At 31.8% G+C, this 8,223-nt stretch overlaps 1 long non-coding RNA gene across 1 annotated transcript; it reads right to left on the bottom strand.

The window, feature by feature from the left end:
* Positions 1-6,522: 6,522 nt before the first annotated feature.
* Positions 6,523-7,655, bottom strand: LOC121204829 (uncharacterized). The gene is made up of 2 exons (XR_005900014.1): positions 7,152-7,655; positions 6,523-6,936 (listed from the first exon to the last, which is right to left on the bottom strand). It is a non-coding gene; the product is annotated as an uncharacterized lncRNA (long non-coding RNA).
* Between the last annotated feature and the right edge of the window lie 568 nt (positions 7,656-8,223).

Here is an 8,223-nt window from a genome sequence, read left to right as displayed (position 1 = left end):
GATACATGGGGTTGATTTGATCCGGGAAACAGAAGAAAAAGTAAAGGTTATTCGAGATAGTCTAAAAGCAGCTTCCGATCGTCAAAAATCATATGCCGACCTTAAGCGAAAAGAGATTGAATTTCAAGTCGGTGACAAGGTATTTCTGAAAGTGTCTCCTTGGAATAAAGTTCTTCGATTCGGTCGAAAGGGTAAATTGAGTCCAAGATTTATCGTGCCCTATGAAATCATAGAAAGAATTGGACCGGTCGCTTATCGATTGGCATTACCACTGGAACTTGATAGAATCCATAATGTTTTTCATATATCTATGTTACGACGATATCGATCAGATCCTTCACATGTTATTTCTCCGATAGAAGTAGAGATTCAATCGGATATGACTTACAATGAAGAACCGGTCAAGATATTAGCACAAGAGACAAAAGAGCTTAGAAATAAAAAGATAAATTTGGTGAAAGTATTGTGGCAAAAGCACGGGATTGAGGAAGCAACATGGGAACCGGAGGAGGCAATGAAGAAACAATACCCAAACCTCTTTACTGGTAAGATTTTCGAGGACGAAAATCTTTAAAAGGAGGGGGGAGAGTTGTAATGGCCTAAATTCAAAGTTATCGGAACAATGGTTTCGTAACAATAGATCCGATTTAAAGAGAAATTTATTTCAATATTTTTGCTTGAAAATTGATATGATAGGAAAATCGTATGAAAATATTGATAGGAAAATTTTATCGATTTAGTGATTAGTTAGAAAAAGAAATTATTGAAGAAATTGGGTAAAATAAGGTATCGGGACCTCTATCTAGTAAAACCGAGTCGAAAATAATTTTATAAATATTTATGAAATGTTATTAATGTGGTATTAAAATTTCGTTAGGAAATTTTAATGTTTGGGTAGTCAATTAAATGAAAAGGACTAAATTGTAATAGGTGTAAAAGTTGCTAGAGTGATTAAATAGCTTAAGAGTCTAATGAGAAAGGATTTAAAAGGCAATTAGACCCAAAAATTATTTGGGCTGGACGGCAAGGGTATGAAATCAGCAGAAAAAATGATAAATTAAGGGTAAAATTGGAATATTGCAAAATTAACTAAATAAAACTAGGACTAAATAGGAAATATCTAGATTTTTCTTCATTTCCCATCAATTCCCGCAGCTAAAAACGCCATAGGAGGGTTATATAAGATGGTATTTCATAATTTTTGCACCAAGTGAGTTAATCCTTGCCTTTTTCTTGTAATTTTTGTGTTTCTAAGACTTTTACAACTAGGTCCTACTATTAAATTCATTAGTTTTTGATTTCATGGATGAAATTGAAAGTCACCATGGTTGAGTGCTGTAAGTTTATGATGAAATAGAATGAAATTAAAGCTTTAATTTGTTTATGATATGATTTTATTAGGCAATTTCAATGGAAATTGATTTTTAGGACCTAATTGTGAAAATGTTTGGAATTAAAGTCTATTGCTGAAATTCTGATTCCTAAAGGTTGTAAACTAGTTTAAGGTGATAGAATAAAATGTCAATTGAGAAAAATCGGCTCAATTGAGAGGCTAATTGAGTAGGGATGAAATTATCATTTATTAAAAGCTTAGGGGAAAAATGGTAATAAACAGCTTACACTAAAACAGTTTGGACAGTAGCAGTAGACTAACTTTGAAAAATCACCAAAAATTGTAGGAATCGAATTAGAAGATGAAAAAAATATTGAATTAAAGCTTATTGAGTATAGTTTCTCATAGAAGAATATTGTAAGCAATGGATTTGTAAATTTTGAGATATAATGAATTTTGTGAGACAAGGTCAGAATGAATTTGGGTTCCCCTGTTCTGACTTTGAAAAATTATACAAAATTGAATAAAAATAATTAGGGACTTAAATTTATATGTATAGAATTCTGAATGAGTCTATTTTTAATAGAAACAAACGATAACATCATTTGAATTCTGTATAAAGAGATAATTTATTTTTAGTGAAGAAGGGTCAGAACTGTTAGACAACAGAACAGGGGTAACTTTGAAGAATAAACTGTTCTGATTGGATGAACTAAAAATTCTGAAAATTTTATGGTAAAAATATATATGAGTCTAGTTTCAGGGAAAATTAACGGATCTTAATTTGGAGTTCCGTAGCTCAAGTTATAAATAATTTAGTGACTATGACTCAAGTAGACAGCTTTGAATGAACTATAAATAATAGTTGAATTATAGAGAATGTTGCATATGAACATGAAATGTATTAAATTGATAATTAAATTTATTTATTTAGATCCAGAAGATTCAAATACGAAGCTAGATCAAGGAAAGGAAAAAGTTCGGGATTAGTAGATTTTTACTGTTTACAAACAAGTATCAAGGTAAGTTCGTGTAACTTGAATTATATTCTGAAATGCTTGAAATTGTATGTTATTGATGTGAATATGATTTGAGTGTTCATTACATGGAAATTTATGAAACATTGATATATTTGATAAAATGGGAAGAAATCCCGGTTGAATGAAAAGAAAATTCGATGGATCTCTGAAAAGGAATTGACGGTAAAAAGGATCTAGCCCGGACGGGTGATCCTATCCTGATATAGCCCTCCCGAAGAATATGTGTAAAATGGATTTGCCTGGACGAGTAATCCGAATTAGGGTCTGAATTTAGCCTGGACTGGTAATTCAGATCCAAGCTCATTAGAGTAATTGTCGTTGCAGGGGATTTAGCTTGGACTGGTAATCCCGACAATACTCTATGAGTTTATATTGCAGGGGATTTAGCCTGGACTGGTAATCCCGCTGTAAGGTTGAGGTTCGCGGGAGTGTGCTCTCTGAAATGGATATGTGCGCACATGAATATAAATTGACGGACCCGGAATTGTACAATAAATGTGTACCTCTGAAAATCCATCGAAATTCCGATAAATTCAACGGGATAAATATGAAAAAATAACAAGGAAATGGAAATTATGGTATTGACGAGCTCATCAATCATAGTATATATTATTGGTACATGGAAATTATTGAACTAGAATGTTGAGTTTGTGCATATTAGGGTAATAATGCATTGAATGGATATATGGATGTTTATGGTATTGTATTGAAAATATTAGGTAAGTATAATTCTTGTTACATGAGCTTACTAAGCACAAAGTGCTTACCCCGTTTCCTTTTTCCCTGTTTTGTAGTGTTAAGAGCTCGGAGGTCGGATCTGGTCGGAGACACATCACACTGTCAACCTCAGGATTTTGGTATATAAAGAAACTTTATTTTGGAAATCAATGGCATGTATAAGCTAACAAAGTAAATGTTAACGTGAAATGAATGTAAAGTTAGCCATTAGTATGGTTAACAAACCTAGTTATAGATAGGCGATGATGTTATCTTATATAAATGCATGAATCTATCATGAAAATATGTTGAATTGATTTGGTTGATGTGGATTGGTCTCGATTTAATATTACAGGGAAGGTTAGATATTTATAAAAGGGCTATATTGAATATAAAAAAAAATTTAATTCGTAAACTCCGGTAATGCCTCGTACCCTAATCCGGCAATGAATACGGGTAGGGGTATTACAATTCAAGTTTGTATTAGTATGTATTAGTGGGAGCAGTTATGTCATTAGGTAACTGTCAAATTTACTTTGTAACTTACATATATTTTGAAATTATCAATGAAAGGAATTGAATTGCTCAATCATCATCTTGTTCAAGCTTTGCTTTTTTTTTTTCAAATTTTTGCTTCGGTTTCTTGCTGTTATCTTAGCAAACTTAGTTTGTTTTATGCATTGTTGCTGCCATTGTTCCAACAAGAATTTGATCACATATTTTAAATACGTTCTATGTAAGATCCGAGTTAACATTTAATGTCCAAATTGACAACTAGACTAATAAAAAGATCTAATTGATGCAATATTGATATTTAGAAATCTTATTAATAAGTTTTGAAGTTTGAGACTGATTTAGAATTTGGGCCATTGTTTCAGGGTGAATAGTGAATTAACCCAATTTATAGTTAAACGCCTTCCCTGCTTCCTTTCCTTGTATCGTGCCGCTCCTTAATTTTCATCTTATTTCTCATGGTTGGACCGTTCCAGCCTTTTGGTCTTATCTATATTGTAACCCTGGATGCATATGAAGAATCAGGGCCATTTTTGTTTATTTATTTATTTTTAAATGATAGCATTTCTTAGTGTAATCTTCAAATTAGCTCTTGAATTCCAATGGTTACATTCGATAGTGAGATATCTCCTTTCTTTTCATTACCTTTTTATGCTTGTTGCGGAAAATACAATGTTTTCTTGAATTTAGAGATGATACTTGACAAAATTTCACTGATCATCTATATGTTGCATTAAATAGGATAGTAATTATCATATTAGTCTCAGTTGCATGTGTTAGATGTAATTTGTTGCATTTTTATCGAAAAACTCGTTGGATTTTAAGTAGTAATTTAACGCATCGGATCATTGAGTAAAATCAATCAAAGAAATTATTCTTTTGAAGACTTTCGGTGCTTATATAAAAGGGAATGTCAAAAAATTCTTAATTTAGTTGATGCTTAGGAGTGAAGTTGCAACTTAATAAATGAGTTGAACTTAAATCACATCTTGTATTGTAAATTGATTTTGGATTATTCTTTAATTTAGAACCCACAGATGTAGTAAAATTTTATAAATTATATAACAAATTCTTATGTCCATCTTCATATTTAGTTTTTCAAGTGTAACTAATAGGCAAATTTAATGAATTTGAGCTCATTAATCATATTGTTGTAGAGGTATACATTTTCGAGTTGGTGCCTGAAATAACTTTACTGGATTATTCAACAAACAAGTGACAAGAGACATAATGTCTTTCTGATTTTCTATGATGTGAGTCGGTTTTGTTAGAACCAAAATTTGATTTCTAGCTACAACGATAGTTGTAATTTGAGTTATAGCTAAAATTTGGACAAAATTTATGTTATTTATATTTGATTTCTAGCTACAACGATAGTTGCAATTTGAGGTATAGCTAAAATTTGGACAAAATTTATCTTATTTATGTTGATAATTTTTTGGTGATGTATATCTACCTTGCATAAAACCACGCTCTTTCACATTTGATTTAAGAAAGTAGACCGGGAAACTTGAAGAAGCCTTTGCTATGCATGAAGAAAATTTCAAGGAAAACAAAAAGATGTAATGGTTGTGATATGATTTAACTCAAGTAGTTAACATCAAAGGGTGACACTTGAATAATAAGTAATCATCATTTTCTTCCACTTCTGTTAGTGCTAGTTTTACCTACTAGTTACCATGCTAGTTGCAACTTGAGATATTGCTAAATGTATAACAAAATTTGCCTTATTTGTTGACATATTTGACTTATGCATATTGATTATTTTCCTGTATATTTTTTAGTAGAAAATTAAGAGATTATAATTGGAGAAGAGATTAGACCAATCAAGGTTAATTTTCAATCCTTCGTGAGATATACTTACCTTATATATTGAGGTATACAATCATAAGAAGATGTGGGAGTGATTTTGTGAAGATTTATCTTAATCTTTTGTATCCTTATATTAATGGTAATTGGTTCGGTGAGGTTTAAGCAGACTAAAATGAATTGAAGATTACTTAGTGAAGCTTGACTCTAGATCATTATATGGAAGTCTTGTTCAACCTTGAAATTGGCTTTTAATGCCGGTTACAATGTCAATTGCAACTTAAGAAAAAATTGATAGAACATTATAACTTGCCTATTTTGTTAGAATATTTCGAAAAAAATTCTGTCCAACTTCTTAATGGATATTGTACAGCATATTTCATGGTTTACTTAAGGAAGATCTTTTGTCAAGCAGGGACAACTTGAAGAAGTTTAGTGTGATTGTCTTTCCATAAATAAAGAGATATGCGATCAAGAAAATATAGTTAATTATCTCAAAATTATCTTTCTCCTTAAAGATATTTGATATATGGATGAAATTCTAGTGATTCATTCAAATCATACTAGCTGGATTTACTAAACTACAAGGTCTATATATTAAAAACTTGTATTTATGTTTTAGACATGAACTCAGAGAATTTAATATCTTCATTGTGAGGAACATTAGTGATTTTGTGATATATTCAAACTATTTTATTAGTGTGATTTTGTAATAGAGTTGAACTTGAACGGCATCATGTAATGTTCATTCATAGGAGATTAAATTTTAGGAAAGGCTCACAGGCATAGAAATATGTTTCGATCTGTATAAATTACTTTGAGTGTCCATTTTTATTGTTTATACAATACTCACTTGATTTAGTTGCAACTTAACTTATACTGAACTAATATCTACTAGCAAAAATCAACGTTATTTCAACTTCAATAATATAATATCAACTTTTAATTAGATATCGAAGAAGGCTTTAAATCACTTAACATGTTGACTAAGGATTGTGCTATTAAATTTTGACTCATTAAGGCTCTTCTTTACTTTGTTTTGAATTTGAAGGCATGAATCATTGTTTTCTAGGGACATTATTAAAAGGGTAACATCAAAATTATGTCAAATATTTGCAAAGTGCTCCTAATGCATGAATGGAATTCATTGCAAAGTATACATGGGAGGTGATGATGGTGTTCCCTATACTAACCCATGTAATAAGCCAATTTTGGCTTGGGTCAGAATAAATAAAATAATTATTAAGTCCAAGTCAAAGTCCATTTACAATACAGCCCAAATTACAATGGCCCAAGACTAAATCCAAATATTACTAAACAGGCCAAAACAAATGTCCAAGTACCTCACAGGCCCAAATCATTAACCTTAAACCCAAACAAACCCTAACCCAAATTGTAACAACCATTGGCCCAAAATCAAAAAATGTCTTAGAACCCTAACTTCCCCTTTGCACCGTTGCCCTCACCTCCGTACGCTCCAACTGCCTCCACTCTCCACCCCGTGCCACGTCGCCCCTCCACGTCCTCCGTACGTGCAAGAAGGACAAGAACAACAAAAATCGTAGCAAAAAAAAACAAAATAGGAACAAAATGTATTTTTCTTTCTTTTCGGCTATAAAAGCCGCAAGAACACAAATATAGTTTTTTACACGAACACGACTATAGCAATCAAAAAACAGAAAAGAAATTAAAAAGGTGATTTTCCTTATGTATTTCATTTTTGAAAATAAAAAGCTTACCTTCTTCTCTGTACTTCGCCATCATCGGAGGATCCTTCTATTCACGAAAGTTGTGGAAACCCTTTAGGGTTCTGTTCGGGCTTTGTCCAACAAGGGAAACAGGGAGGCCGAAAGGCATTTTTATTTTCCCCTCTCTTTTCATCTTCGTTTTCAGTTAAGAAATACCTAAACCGAGTGAGTTTTTTTTTTAGAAAAGAGGGATTTTAAAACTCTTTTTTACTTACTGGCGAGATGGGGTTGCGGCGGAGCCACCGCGCGAGCTCACTAGAGTCCTGGTTGGATTCAAAGGAGAGGTTGAGAGAGTTGAGAGAAAAAGGGTTTTGAAAGTGTTTTTTTAAGGGAGCAGATTGAAAGTTAAAAAAAAAAAAAAGTTTTCCTTTTATAAGCTAATGGAACGACGTCGTTTGAGACTGAGACTAATAGCCCCAAAACAGCGTCGTTTAATCCCCTTACCCGCGCGCCCGACTTGACCCACCAGGGGATCCGCGGGTTTTTCAGCCCTTGGGTTATTTATGCGAAAGGTCCTTCCTCCTTTTTCTGTTTTTAATATCCAATTTTTTTTAAATTATGCCTTTGAATTTTATTTCGGGGTCAATATGGTCCATTTGAACGGCGCCGTTTTGGAAGGAAAGGAAAAATCTCCCATTTGGTCCCTCCTTATTATTCGCGCGTCTCAATATAGCCCTTTGCCCTATTTTCCTTCTCGATTTTTACTCAAAATTCTGATTAAACTTCAATTTAGTCCTTTTACGTTTATTTCATTATAATCCTAACCCCTATTCTATTTATAAATTTATTTCATTTGAACTTAAAAACTTAATTTTATTTCAATAACATTTTAATCCCTTTTAACTCTGTTGAGGTTTCCTTTTTATTTTAATTTGTTAAGTTTCGTTTATTTTATTTATTTATTTATTTATTTACTATCTTTTTTTTTGTTTTCTCTTTATTTCTTTATTTTCGTACTCAATGAATTTTTATTTTTTTATTTTTATCTTACTTTATTTCATTCTTGGCCTTTATTATCTCTCTTTTAATGTCTTGATATTATTGTCATTATTATCGCTATTAT

Source organism: Gossypium hirsutum, chromosome A01 (assembly GCF_007990345.1).
Source record: "Gossypium hirsutum isolate 1008001.06 chromosome A01, Gossypium_hirsutum_v2.1, whole genome shotgun sequence".
Lineage (NCBI taxonomy): Eukaryota > Viridiplantae > Streptophyta > Magnoliopsida > Malvales > Malvaceae > Gossypium > Gossypium hirsutum.
The sequence above is the reverse complement of the archived record's forward strand: the minus strand, read 5'-3'. Positions and strand labels throughout refer to the sequence as shown.